Raw genomic sequence first — 14734 nt, forward strand, 5'->3', positions numbered from 1 at the left:
AAGTCATTTACAACCATGTTCTTAAAAACATCCAAAAACTTATTCTCTTTATTAAGAGGGTTAAAAGTGGACTTATTACGCAAACCTGAGTGATAGGAATTAGCAATAGGTGCTGCTGTACTAGTGGGCTTAGACAGGAAATACTTTTTCATGTTAAGTGTCCTTATGTACTTTTGCAGGCTAATGTAAGTTTGAAACTTATTCAAATTCTTAGTGGGGGCAAATTTGAGACCTCTATCAAGGACTTTCAATTCGTCCTCATCCAGAGGAACCCCACTAAGGTTATATATCCCTGCTCCAACTATGGTCTGGGTTTTTTGTAGGCGCCTGCCCCCTCTCCTTCCTCTCTTTCTTTTCTCTTTCTGGGAGTTCCAATATTTAGAGGGATGGGAGGTGGTGGATGTCTCCACCAATCCCCTGGTGGGGGATACTGGTAGTGGGGGTCTAATTGGTGTCCCTGGCGTGACCCTAAAAAATCCCCCTCTGCATAAGAGTGATGATTAGCCAAAGGAGTGAATCTGTTATAGGTGGAGATAGGATGGGATCTCGTGACATGAGAAGAATCCCTATAATCCCCATGTTGGCGTATATCCCTCCAGGGTGTGGGGGAGTTGGGTTGATATACTGGGGGATGATGAACTGAACCAGAAGGGGCAGATCCTCCGCTTCCCCTCCCCCTTTTGTTCTTACCTCTTTTGTTAGTACCTCTAGTGAAATAATTTCTCTGAGGAGAGGAATATCTCTCAGGTGGTGGATGATGTTGAACATCATTACTAAAGTGGGCTCTTATAATATAAAACTACATGCAGGACACTGGACAATGCTCGCAGGGAACGGAGGTCGGCACTGTGATAGATCGAGCGAGACACGACGGCTCGCAGGTCACAGCGGGGAAACCGCAGGATCCACGGGACAAGGTAAGTAACCTCTACATGGATCCTGCAATGCGATCCAGAGTGTGGCTCGGGGGTTACAGATTTCGGTATAAAAATTCACCCCGAGCCACACTCGGGAATACCACTCAGCAGGTTAGGCATGTCTGTTTTGGTGCTTAAAAATTCATCATATTTGAAAAACAAATTTATCACTCCTGAAAATTACTCACTCTTAGGCCGAGTACTCACGAGCAAACATGTCCGTTCGAAATGTCCGACGGGCTGTTTCCGGCGTACAAGGCTGTTTTTTCATTTGGCCCGCTGGCTTGTACACACCAGCGGACGATATTTCCCTGCGGACCTGAACGCGTGCACGTAATCCACGTTTGACGTCACTATAAAGGGAAAGGCCAAAGTCAATGGCGACGCCCTCTGTTCCGCTTTTGCTAGTTACGGCTTTGCTCGTGTTAGTGAAGGTTTGGTTAGAGCTGATTCGCGCTTCTCGGTCTCCAGGCTTTAGCAGGTAGTATTTTCTCGTTCAGTGCGTGTGCTTGTGGGTACGTAGTTGGCATTCGGGTACAGGCGTGCAGTTCGTTCTGCTTAGCAGATTCGTACTGTGCGTTCGTATCTGTGTGTCGTGCGTTCTTTGCAGGTACCACTGGATTTGATTGTGCTTTCTGTTGGAGTGTGTTCTTGACTGACCAGCCGGCCGGTTTGAAGCCATGATGGAGCAGCAGCGTCAATTTTCGCGAGTTGGTGCTGTTTATGGGATGGCTGCTGGATATGTTCATTATTCCAGTACTTTGGCCAGAAACAGGGGGCGGAGGCGTTTCTGGACCAAGAATTGGTTGCGCCAGCGTGACCAGTTCTCACATATGCCTCTGCTTAGGGAAATCCAGGAGAATAATCCTAATGACTATAGGAATTTTCTCCGCATGACGGACCCCGTATTCAACAGTCTGCTGGATCTTCTGTCCCCCTATATCACGAGGCAGGACACTGTGATGCGCCAAGCCATCACGGCCGAGCAGAGGCTTATTGCCACGTTGCGGTACCTGGCGACTGGGAGGAGCCTGCAGGACCTCAAGTTCTCAACAGGCATCTCTCCGCAGGCGCTTGGGGTCATCATACCGGACACGTGTGCTGCCATCATTAAAGTTATGCACGAGGAGTATATGAAGGTAAGTTTCCTCATTTTAACCTCACAATGTGTCTTTAATAATGTGGCAAACTAACTTTTTATTTTATTTCCCAGATATGCTGTGTGTTTAACTAATGTTCCCTTTTCTCACTATGCATGTTGATATCAGCTTTTACATGTTCTTTTTATTTTGGCCTACCTGCATATTTTGATCTTACCCAATATTAACCTGTCCAGCATGCTATCTTCGGGCCAACCCCCACCATGCCACTATTTTTTTATTTTTTTGGTTTTCTAAAAACAGTTTAAACACCCCCCACCCCCCCTTCAAAGTGTTTTTGTCCCCATCAGAGGGCTGTGGAGTCTCTTATTAATTAATTGGCCCTATATATTTGTGCCCCGAAATTCTCCCTTCATAATTTGCAAATGCTATTTAAAAAATGTAAAGTTGCACAAGGATGCTTGTATGATTATGTTTGCAATGTTTATGTGCCAAAGTACTAAATCTCTTTTTTTGTTTGTCCCCACAGCTACCCTCCACACCACAGGAATGGCAGTCTGTGGCTTCCCAATTTGCCGAGCGGTGGGATTTTCCGAACTGCGGTGGAGCAATAGATGGGAAACACGTCCGCATTGTGCCCCCACCCCACTCGGGGTCCTACTATTATAATTACAAGGGTTATCATAGTATCGTGTTGATGGCGGTGGTGTCGGCACAGTATGAGTTTCTATATGTGGACGTGGGGAAGAACGGCCGGATGTCAGATGGGGGAGTGTTCGCACGGACTGATTTCTATGATCGTCTCCAAACTGGTGGTCTGGCATTGCCACCAGATGAAGATAATGTGGAAGGACTTCCGTTTGTGTTCCTAGCGGACGAGGCTTTTGGCCTTGGACCTCACCTAATGCGGCCTTTTCCCCAGAGGACCCTCACCTCAGAGAGGAGTGTGTTCAATTTTCGGTTGTCCAGGGCTCGGAGGGTAGTCGAGAATGCCTTTGGGATCCTCAGCAACCGGTTCCGCCTGTTCCTGACATCGATACATTTGGCGGAATATAAATTGAACACCGTTATATTTGCCTGCTGCATTTTGCACAATTTTCTACGCAGGCACTCCCAGACGTACCTAGCCTCCATGGGCTCTGAGGCAGGACTACCCTCAGAGAACATTCCTGGCCTGGACACTGGTCGCGCTGGCTTGGCCCCCCAATCTGCTCGTGAGGTACGCGACAAATATGTTGAGTACTTCATGGGTCGGGGGGCCATTGCTATGCCAGATCATATTTCTTTCTAATTCGGCCCCCAAAGAAAGGAATATTCTCACAACTAATAAATAATTAGACCATTGGACTTTATACAGTTGTTTGTCATTACTGCTTTTTCTCTATTTTTCTGTCTTCCAGGTTATCTCCAAAAATAGTGCACTTCTAGTGCCAGATTTACTTACTCAGATGTATTAACTAACCACATTTGCACATTATTCACTCATCTACTAACTGGGTATTCAGTCTAGAAATAAGAAGCCACTCTTTTTTCTGCTTTTGATGTCTCATTTTTTTTTTTTATTTTAGTCATTTTTTAACAAGAAATGTGTATTTTTAGGCAGAAAACATTTCCTGCAAATTCTTGAGACAAAATATTGGCTTTTAATTATTTATTTTTTTGTCTTTATTGACAGTGATTATCAATAATAATGATCGAAACACAATGTAAGAATAATTTCACTGAAACTATACGCTAGAATTTTTGGGCTTGTCATTTGTTTGTGTCTAATTTTTTTTACAAGATTTTAACACAACACAAAACATTTTTTTTTTTTTACAAAAATTAGTTAACTTCTTTCTTTAGGTGAGATTTATTGTTCGTTTTGTGATCTGAAAATGGAAACATTTACAAACCAAAAAAGATCAACACCAAACAAAAATTAAAAACAATAACAGCAGTCAGTCATATGGATGGTGTGCTTTCACACTGGAACACGCCAAAATTTCTAAATGCACACATTCAGTGAAAACTCGCCAAATGTCATTGGTTAAACAGACAAATGGCCACATGTGCTATCTGACATCATGGGTGATCAATGTCTGTGTTTTGTGGGAGCAAACCCTTCCTCTCAACTACTTGAGGATCGAGGAGGGGTTTGTACCCACAAAGCACAGACAATAGATAGTCTGTGATGGCAGCTAGCACATATTGGCACACTGTGTGTGCATTTAGAAATTTTGGCGTATTATAAAGTACAAAAATTAAAAAGGGTTTTGTGGGCGGGGGATGGGCGGGGGATGGGCTTCTGTGGTTCAGTCTTTGACACGGCCCATCATGTCCATGATATTTTTGTAATTTTGGTTGATGACTAGCATCCTTTGTCGCATGTTCTCCATTTCCGTGCTACACTCTGAAATGACATTTCGCACATTCTGCTCCATGACTAGCATCCTTTCCTGCATAATGTCCATTTCCGTGCTGCACTCCATTAGTTGCTGTATAATGATAGAAGCACTTGCACGTGAAAAATGTGCTACTCCATCTTGATCCCCTAAAAAGAAACAAATTGGCATTCAAAATATGTAAATAATTTCCAGCCTATCTGCATATGTTTGGCCCTATTAATATAGGGGTGACACTGACCTGATGGCCTGATAATTTCCACATCCCCAATTTCTTCATCTTCTATCACTCCTCCTTCTTCCACCACCTCCCCATCATCTTCTATCACTCCTCCTTCTTCCACCACCTCCCCATCATCTTCGACTCCTCCTTCATCCATCAATCCACCTTCTTGCAATTTGCCAAATTGTTCTTCCGCCACTTGCCCTTCATCTGATATAAATTCTAAGTCCAAAATAACTTCTTCCTCCTCTCTTCCTTCCTCCTTTCTTCCTTCCTCTTCTCCTTCCACATCCTCTTCTCCTTCCACATCCTCTTCTCCTTCCACATCCTCTTCTCCTTCCACATCCTCTTCTCCTTCCACATCCTCTTCTCCTTCCACATCCTCCTCTCTTCCTTCCCCAGCCTCCTCCTGCTCAACATGTGGAGGTGTTTGATTTTCCGGGTGTCTGGCCCTCTCTGCCTCCTCCAATTGCTGGCGTCTTCTTTCCCCTATAAGAAATAATAAAAAACAAAAGGTATACTCATCAGCACACTGATATTGGATATCATAAATCGCACACATTGCATAGACGATACATTTATGATGATTTTTGGTTGTTTATTCTTTCAGCAATCCTCCATTTTTGGCGTAGTTCTAGGCCAAGCTCTGATCCTGCCCCTTTTTTGCAAAGAAGTGACACAAATGGATGTCCCCCCAAAACATTAATTCTCGTCGACCCTCCAAATAAATATACTTTGATTTTTGAGACACAGGTGCTTTGCATTTCAAGATGTTAAAACATCAGCTTTATTTGCATTTTGGAGAATGAATCTTGTTTGCCTGTCACATTCACTCAATTTAATTTCTGTGATTTTGCTATTCAACAATGTTGGAAAACCAAGTTTGGGGCCAGTCAGCCATGTCCAGGTGTGTTGTTCCTGGAGTAACGTCACATTTTTGCTAAACAATGTCATATTACGCGTGTTTACTATTTCACAAAATTTGTTTAAGGTTGTTATTTGACATAAACACAATACAGTATCTACACGTGTTCAAAAGTAAAAGCAGGCCAAGGAGGCAGATGTGAAAAAATACATGTCAACACATTATTGCAGACATTCCCCCCCCCCTTAAATAATATGGACTTACTTTTACGCAGAATTTTGAGGATCTTCTTCATGTGATGTGGCTCCCTCAATTTTAAATCGGACCAACGCTTCCGTAGTTGCTCCTTTGACCTGGTGACACCAAACATTCTCCTCATTCTCCTTGCCACCTTGTCCATTATGTGTGACTTCCTACGGTTCGGTGTTTTGTAGGGCCCACATTCACCATCATAATCCTTCCTCCTCATGATGTAAACCAACTCCACCATTTCTTCGAACGCCATATTAGTGGCTTTATATCTTTTAGGCCTGGATCGGGACGGTCCAGCCTCTGTCCCTTCACTTGCGCCATGAGAGCTCCGTGCCCGCTCGTGTGACATCGCCATCTTTCCTTCCCACAGAGATTAGGGGCGTGGAAACGAGGAAATGTCCCGTCAGGGGCGGAGATGAGGGCGGGGATTATTGCATATGCGGAGTGTCGCGAATGCCAACAACGTATTGACGTAGGTTACGCGGAGAATATTCGCGCGATTCCAGAACCTACACAGTTAACGCCATATTTACTTTTTCAATTGATTAGGGGCATGGCAAAGGTGACGAGGGCGGCGTTTCATACATACGCGGAGTGGATAAAAGGCGCTTGACGTGATTACGTAGGTTACGTGTTAATTCAGCGAGCGGAAGAAACGAGGATTGTGAGAGAGGCAGGTAAGAAATTTAAACATGGGATCAGCAGCGGGCTCTAAAATGTAGAGCAATGGGATGGGGGTTTGGTCTGTTGGTTGCACAGTTTTATTAAGCTATTATGTCTCTTGGATACCAGAATGTGATTTTCATACCCAAATGCTTTTGTAGACATCACAAAATAGAGAGATCAAAAATGCTGTGACTCATTAGTAATTATGTAGGGTGTATTCAGATCAGGCCAAGTATTGTTCTGTGTTGGTTGGACAGAGGTCATTAGGAAGTTTCTTTCATGTAATCAATGCTGAGGGGCAGGATATCTACACATGCAATAGTGCCTTGATGAATGCTGTCATTTGTAAGAATTGTGTATGGTTGTAGATTTATATTATTTCCTGCAATGTAACCAAAGGGGCGGCATGTTAAAAAAAAATGTTAGCTAAAACCAACCAATGGGGCAGAGCTGGCCAGCATTTTCAAAACAAGAGACACTGTGTTTGTATTTCTATATAGGTACTACTTTTTTAACAACATATTCTATCAATGTAAATGCTGAGGCTTTTTTTAATTGTGTTTTTGGTTTCTTTTCATTTTTTCTATCTAGAATAAAAAAAATAAAAAAATAAATTCACAATGGATCTCCTGCAGAGCCAAGACATTATCCAGCATTTGCTGGATAAATTTCGGGAAATGCCCATCCTGTGGGATTCAAAGCAGGACCATTACCACAATAAGGACGTACGAGCGGCAGCACTTGAACAGCTAGCAGCATACATGAGGACATGGGTGCCAGAATGCAGTGCCAACATGGTGAAGGATAAACTTGCCAACCTCAGGGGCACATATAGGAGAGCGTACAAAGCTCACCAAAAGCAGCTAAGATCTGGAGCAGCAGCAAGACCACCAAAGGAACCCAAGCTGTGGTATTACAACCAGATGTCATTTTTGCGGGATCAAATGAAAGGCAGGCCATCAATGTCGAGTCTGAATCCCAACCTTTCCTCCACGCTACCTCCCAGCGGGACTTCCCCAGATCACCACAGCCCTGCAGAGTCGGATGAAGAGGGCCTGGCTGACAGAGAGGCAGATCTGCGCCTCTACGATGATGAGGTATAGTAGTTTCATAACTATTTATGTAATAATATTAATTATTGTTTGATTCTTGACTTGATATTGGTTAATAAAATACAAGCTGGGAAGTAAAAATCTAAAATCGTGGGCAAACAAATAGGTGTCAGGGATGACAACTGCAGGGGTCAGAGGGTGAGTCTGTTTTCAAGTTTAAATTCAAGGCAAAAAATAAGATTCAAGCATGAAAATGTGAGTGAGTATATTCCTAAATATATTACAACATGTCCCTTTTTTTTACACAGGAAGAAGAGACCAGCCAGGAGGTGGCAGATCCTCTCCTCACTGACAGCCAGGCCGAAGGGGTCAGTGGCAGCCAGGAGGAGGCCGGGCCCAGTGGCGTTCAGCAGCTCCCCAGGACAACCACCACCAGCCAGGCTCCTCCACTTTATATTAGGCCACCAGGCCGTAAGAAGAAATTGGGGGCAGTGGAGGAAGCCAGCCTGAAAATGATTCAGGAGGCGAGTGCCATCATGAGGGCCCCCCTCAACCCCACTGAGGCCTACAGTGCCTCCGTGGCACATGACCTGAATCAAGGCACGGAGGAGCAGAGGCAACTGGCAAAGGGCGTGATCAACCAGGCCCTTTGGTGGATGCAGAGGGAGCTGCTGACCCCAGACACTGGGCTATGTGACCCGGCCCGGCTTGCTGAACACCATTCTCATGCTGCCACATCATCCCCACCTGCAAGGGCCCAGGGAAGACCCGCTGGAAGGCAGCCTGGAAGGAAGGTTGCAAGGAAGAGGAGACGTTGATGCCCTGCCTTCCATTTGATCCCCCACAAATGGCATCTTGTTTGGACTACCACAGCTTGGGTTCCTTTGGTTATGTGCTGCTGCTTCAGATTTTATTTAGTGTGCTTCCTGAGGTTGGCTAGTTTATCCTTCACCATGTTTCAAATGCAAGTTTGCATGTATGTTGCTAGCTGTTCAAGTGCTGCCATTCTGATTTTGATCCTTTTTATAATTTGCTCAAATAAAAGCCTTTTTGTTGATTTGAAAAACGTGCCTATTGTTTGTAATACTGTGGGTATTATTTTAGGCATCAAACATTACAAACAAATAAAATGTTTAATCTAAAATATTCACTAACTCATGTGGGGGGGGGGGGGGGGATTTGGTGTGCCAACATGGTAGACAATTTAAAAAACCTTCAAAAAAATCCTGTTAAATATACAAACAAAAGCTAAATCAAAACTATTTCCTATTACAATATTCTAAATGGTGACATAACTATAAACACCTAAAGAAAGTGGGAAAGATAACCATTAAACATTAAAAGCAAAAAATTTGAAATGTGGAGGACCACTAAAAATATGATACGTCGGGCCAATAAAAGTTTGCAAAAATCTTACTACATCACAGCTAACAAATGTCACTTTTCAGTATGGAACAACTCAGTTGAAATAACATGAGCTAAATAACTGATTAGTTATAGCAATAGAAGAATGAATAAAACGACGGCATCAAGCATTGGTTATTGTGTGTTTTGCTTCAGTGTTCTATTGCTAGAATTAATCTTTCTATTGACGAATGTGCCATATCCCAAACAAACGTGAGTTTTACCTGAACGAGCGCTCCCGTGGCCTCATTTAGTCTGAGCATGCGCGGGGTTTTTGTACGTTGGTTTTGTGTACTCACCACCAAACATGTACGTTCGGACAGGATTTGAGCGGACGGTTTTAAAACAAGTTTGGAAATAAATGTCTGCTGAAAAACGGCCCGGCGGGCAAATGTACGGTGAAATTCTGTACGCTCGTAACTACACACGACCAAACATGTATGCTGAAACTGGTCCGCGGGCCAGTTTCAGCAAACATGTTTGGTCGTGAGTATGGGGCCTTTAGGGCTCTTTCACACGGGGCAGATCAGTGATGATCCGCCCTGTGAACCTCCGCTTGCTCAGCGGGGATCGCTTCGTTGATCCCAGCTGAGCCGGCGGATGACAGGGCGGTCCCCGCACACTGTGCAGGGACCGCCCTGTCTTTTCTCCACTCTCCTCTCTGGGGGGATCGGATGAACACGGACCGTCTGTCTGTGTTCACCTGATCCGATCCGCAGACGGATGGAAAAATAGGGTTTTCCTCCGTCTGCAGAATCGGAGGATTGCGGCACCAGGCGAGATCGGGTGTCAGTGGATGTTCATCCGCTGACACCCGCGATCTCATAGGGACCAATGTATGTCCCTTTTTCATCCGTACAAGAGCCCTTAAAGGGGAGTTCCACCCACAATTTCACTTTTTAAATATAAATACCCCTGTAATACACAAGCTTAATGTATTCTAGTAAAGTTAGTCTGTAAACTAAGGTCCGTTTTGTTAGGTTGTTACAGCATTTAAATAGTTTATAATCTAGAAATAGACCGTGGCCATCTTAAGTGTGGGCATCATGAAGCCAGACTGTATGACTTCCTGGATTTCAGCTTTGCATATCTTGCACATGCTCAGTGCACAAGCAATGTAATAGGTTTCAGTCAGGTTTGCAAGGACTACTGGGAAACATGATGCCTATCCCAGAAACCCTTGCAAATAGCCTAGGCAAATAAGGAGGAGGAAGTAATTAAGGACTACAAAATAAAGGTATTTACAAGCAACAAATTAAATAAAAATTGTCCATTCTGAACACTATGAGATTAGAGCATGCAGCACAGACAAACATAAAAAAAATGGGTGGAACTCCACTTTAACCTCAATCTAACCCTTAATTCTAAACCTCAGTTTAGCAGTTAAATGTTACATCGTTACATAGTAGGCGAGGTTGAAAAAAGACACAAGTCCAATAAGTCCAACCTATGTGTGTGATTATATGTCAGTATTACCTTGTATAGCCATGTATGTTGCGGGCGTTCAGGGCTTATCTAATCGTTTTTTTAAACTATCACTGCTCCCCGCTGAAACCACCGCCTGTAGAAGGGAATTCCACATCCTTGCCGCTCTTACAGTAAAGATCCCTCTATGCAGTTTAAGGTTAAACGTCTTTTCTCCTAATTTTAATGAGTAGATCTCCCTTCCATGGAAATTTTTTATCCCTATTGTGGGGTCACCAGTATGGTATTTGTAAATTGAAATCATATCCCCACTCAAGCGTCTCTTCTCCAGAGAGAATAAGTTCAGTGCTCGCAATCTTTCCTCTGCGATTTTTTGGTGCGTTTTCCGGCCAGGGTGAAGCTGCAAGCCTCCATCAACATGTACTACTTTTCACACAAAGGCCTCTTAGGAATTCCATCACCCTCTGTGAATGTGAGACACATTATTGCAGACTCATTCATGGTTTCCAGAGTCCCTCATGCAGCTGAGAGAATGCAGAGACGCAAGCCCATCCTACTTGTGAACTTCTGATGTGTACTGTATTTTGAAGGACATGATCCTCTGTGAGTATGATGAATTCCCATGTCCCACGAATAGATGTTTTGCTGCTTACCTGCTGTATTCATATACATTTATATTTATTTATTTTCTAGCATTTATATGTATTTATGTGTTTTCCTTTATTATTATTATTATTTTTATTATAATACAGGATTTATATAGCGCCAACGGTTTGCGCAGCGCTTTACAACATCAGGGAAGACAGTACAGTTACAATACAATGCAATACAGGAGGGATCGGAGGGCCCTGCTCGTTAGAGCTTACAATCTAGAAGGGAGGGTCAAGTGGAACAAAGAGTATATGTCTATTTTTTTGAATAGTACAAACAGCCTGTTAAAAACCCCGAAGAAGGAATTAAATACCTACACCTCCCATCTTCGAAACATGTTGGGATCATCTGTGACCACACATTACTGTAACCTCTATTTTTGAGGCTAGTGTGTTCCAGTATTCAGTTGCTGTTCTATTCGATTGTGTTCAAATGCATTGTTTTTAGGTGTACCTACTTGTGCATTTTCAATATATATGTATATTCAATACATTTTTACTTTTTTTACGATATTACTCACTTTCATTCTGGCCCACTTTCCTTGCCCATAAAATCCCTGGGGCACCCCATTTTCGAAATGTTCTCTTTATTTGGAATGTTTGGATTGGTTTCTCTTCATAGTCTCTTAGGCTGCATTCACACCTAGGCGTAGGTGATTTGCGGCGTTTTTTACCGCGATTTGCCGCGACAAATTGCAACGTTTTTTACCCCGATTTGCCGCAACAAAACGCAGCGTTTTTTACGGCGATTTTCGCTGGAGGGGTGATTACACATTGTGTAATATGGCCGAACGCCGAAGACGCCTGAAAAAAAGGGTCAGGGACTTGTTTTGAGCTTCAGGCGTTTCGGCGTTCGGCGTGGAGATGTGAACCATCTCCATAGCCGACAATGTTAAATCACCCCCTCCAGCGTATTGCAGGCTGCAATAGCGGCGGGCGTCGGGCGTGAAAACGCCTAGGTGTGAATGGAGCCTTACTTTGTACAGTAAAGGTTTATGGGGAACTGAGTCAAATGCTTTTGCAAAATCCAGATACAACACATCTACTAGTAACATAAAACCAAAGCCCTGTACACTCGATCGGTTTGTCTGATGAAAACGGACCGATGGACTGTTTTCATCAGACAAACCAATCGTGTGTGTGCCCCATCGGTTTGTTTTCCATCAGTGAAAAAAAATAGAACATGTTTTAAAATGTTCCTATGGATAAAAAAACTGCTAGAAAAAAACAATCGTCTGCGTGGAACTCCATCGGAGAAAAATCCACGCTTGCTCAGAATCAAGTCGATGCATGATCGGAAGCATTGAACTTCATTTTTCACAGCACGTTGTAGTGTTTTACGTCACCGCGTTGGACACGGTCGGATTTTTGACTGATGGTGTGTAGGCAAGACTGATGAAAGTCAGCTTCATTGGATAGCCAACGAAAAAATCCATCGGATTAGATTCCATCAGATATCCGATCGTGTGTACAGGGCATCAGACTGCTTTTGCAATGGAGCTGCAGCCGCATTGGCAGTAAAGCGCTGCTCGTTTTAGCGGCGCTTTACTGTAATTTTAGCGGCACTTTTTGGCCGCTATCAGGGCCAAAGATAGGGTTAAAAGCGCCTGTGTTGCAGCTATATACACTGCTCCCAAACCGCCCCAAAGATGCGGCTTGCAGGACTTTTTTTCCCATACTGCAAGCCCACCACCCCAGTGTGAAAGCACTCGGCTTTCACACTGGGAAGGCATGAGAGTTTTCAGGCGCTTTACAGGCGCTATTTTAGCACTAAAATGCCTGAAAAGTGCATTCAGTGTGAAAGTAGCCTAAACATGACACCAACTCCCAAAACTCATCCCATATCTTAGAACAATACAATACAAACATTTCACCTGCACACTTACCTGTTAGTCAGCACAAAATGAAGACTAAACTGTTTCAACAATATGCAGTTGATTTACTAAAACCAGAGTGCAAAATCTGATGCGTGGTAGCCAATCAGCTTCTAACTTCAGCTTGTTCAATTAAACTTCGACAAAAACCTAGAAGCTGATTGGTTTCTCTGCAGAGCTGCACCAGATAGTGGACTCTCCAGTTTTGGTAAATCAACTCCTATCATAGTAATAGTTCATTACAAATGTAATGATAAAAACTATATTAACTTGCCAATATCTGCTGATATTACATTTTAAAAATATTTAACCGCTTAAGGACCGACGATATATATCGGCAGAATGGCACGGCTGGGCACAAGGGCGTACAGGTAAGTCCCCTTTAAGATCCCAGCCATGGGTCGCACGCGCTGCCGGCGGCGAGCTTGCGACCCAGTCCTGAGCTCCGTGACTGCACCCGCGGACCCGATCGCCACCGGTCACAGAGCTGAAGAACAGGGAGAGGTAAGTGTAAACAAACCTCTGCCCGTGCTTCCTAGTGAGACTGTCACTGATCGTCTGTTCCCTGTCATAGGGAACGACGATCAGTGATGTCACACACCAAGCCACGCCCTCACACAGTAAGAATCACACATTAGGGCACACTTAACCCCTTCAGAGCCCCCTACAGGTTAACCCCTTCACTGCCAGTGTCATTTTTACAGTAATCGGTGCATTTTGTATAGCACTGATCGCTGTAAAAATGATAATGGTCCCAAAATAGTGTCAAAAGTGTCCGATGTGTCCGCCATAATACCGCAGTCATGATAAAAAAACACTGATCGCCGCCATTACTAGTAAAGAAAATAATAATAATAAAAATGCCATAAAACTATCCCCTATTTTGTAGACGCTATAACTTTTGCGCAAACCAATCAATAAACGCTTATTGCGATTTTTTCTTACCAACAATATGTAGAAGAATATACCCAATCTTAAGTGTGAATAACCTGAATACAAACAATAAAAAACATAAGAAATATATGAGTCATACAAATGTGACACAGTGATTTCAAACTTAAATCATATATCTAGATCAGTGTGTCAGCATACAATCCATATGCCACAGTGCTTCTATGAGAAAAATGGCTGTTGCTGCTACTGACCAACCAAATAGTGAAAACAATACGGAAGATATTACAAAAAATATATATTATATATATATGTGTGTGTAAAAACACAATATGCAGTATGCCAACTGCACCGTGAGTTGTCCAATAACCGATATTGGAACAAAATAAAATAAATATCAATAAAAGTGAAATAATTATCAAACAACCATACAAATGTGCAATGTGCTGGCTGCACTAAGTGGTTAAACTAATATGCAATAGACTAAAAAATCCTAGCAGTCCATTTAAATAAGAAACTATTGAATCATGTTTTTAGGGAGTAACTGAAGCATTAGATTAGAAAATAGTGTGTAAATCAAGGGAGAGCATTCCAGAGAAAAGAAGCAGTGAGAAATATGGGATGCGAGAGTTGGAGGAGGTAACAAGGGAGGATATTAGAACTAAATAATCTGCAGATCCAGTAAGCACACTGAAAGATAAACAAGAGACAGGCTGGGCAGCATTATTAAGGGCCTTGTTGTAGGTAAGAAACAGAAGCTTGAATTTAGACCTTGAGGCAGTTCAAAGGAAAACAGAAAGCAGAGGGGTTAGCGAAGCAGTTGGTGGAGTAAGATAAGTCTGGCAGCTGCTTTTATGACTAACTGAAGCAGTGCCAACTTTGTGAATGGCAAACCTGTTAGTAAAAAGTTACAGTATTCTGTACAGGAAATTACTAATGCATTAATTAATATTTTTATTAGTAAGATGCATGATACATGTTTTTTTTTTTTTTTACTTTAAAGCCACAAGATTTTGCTGGAACTTTTGTTT

Source organism: Rana temporaria, chromosome 5 (genome assembly GCF_905171775.1).
Source record: "Rana temporaria chromosome 5, aRanTem1.1, whole genome shotgun sequence".
Lineage (NCBI taxonomy): Eukaryota > Metazoa > Chordata > Amphibia > Anura > Ranidae > Rana > Rana temporaria.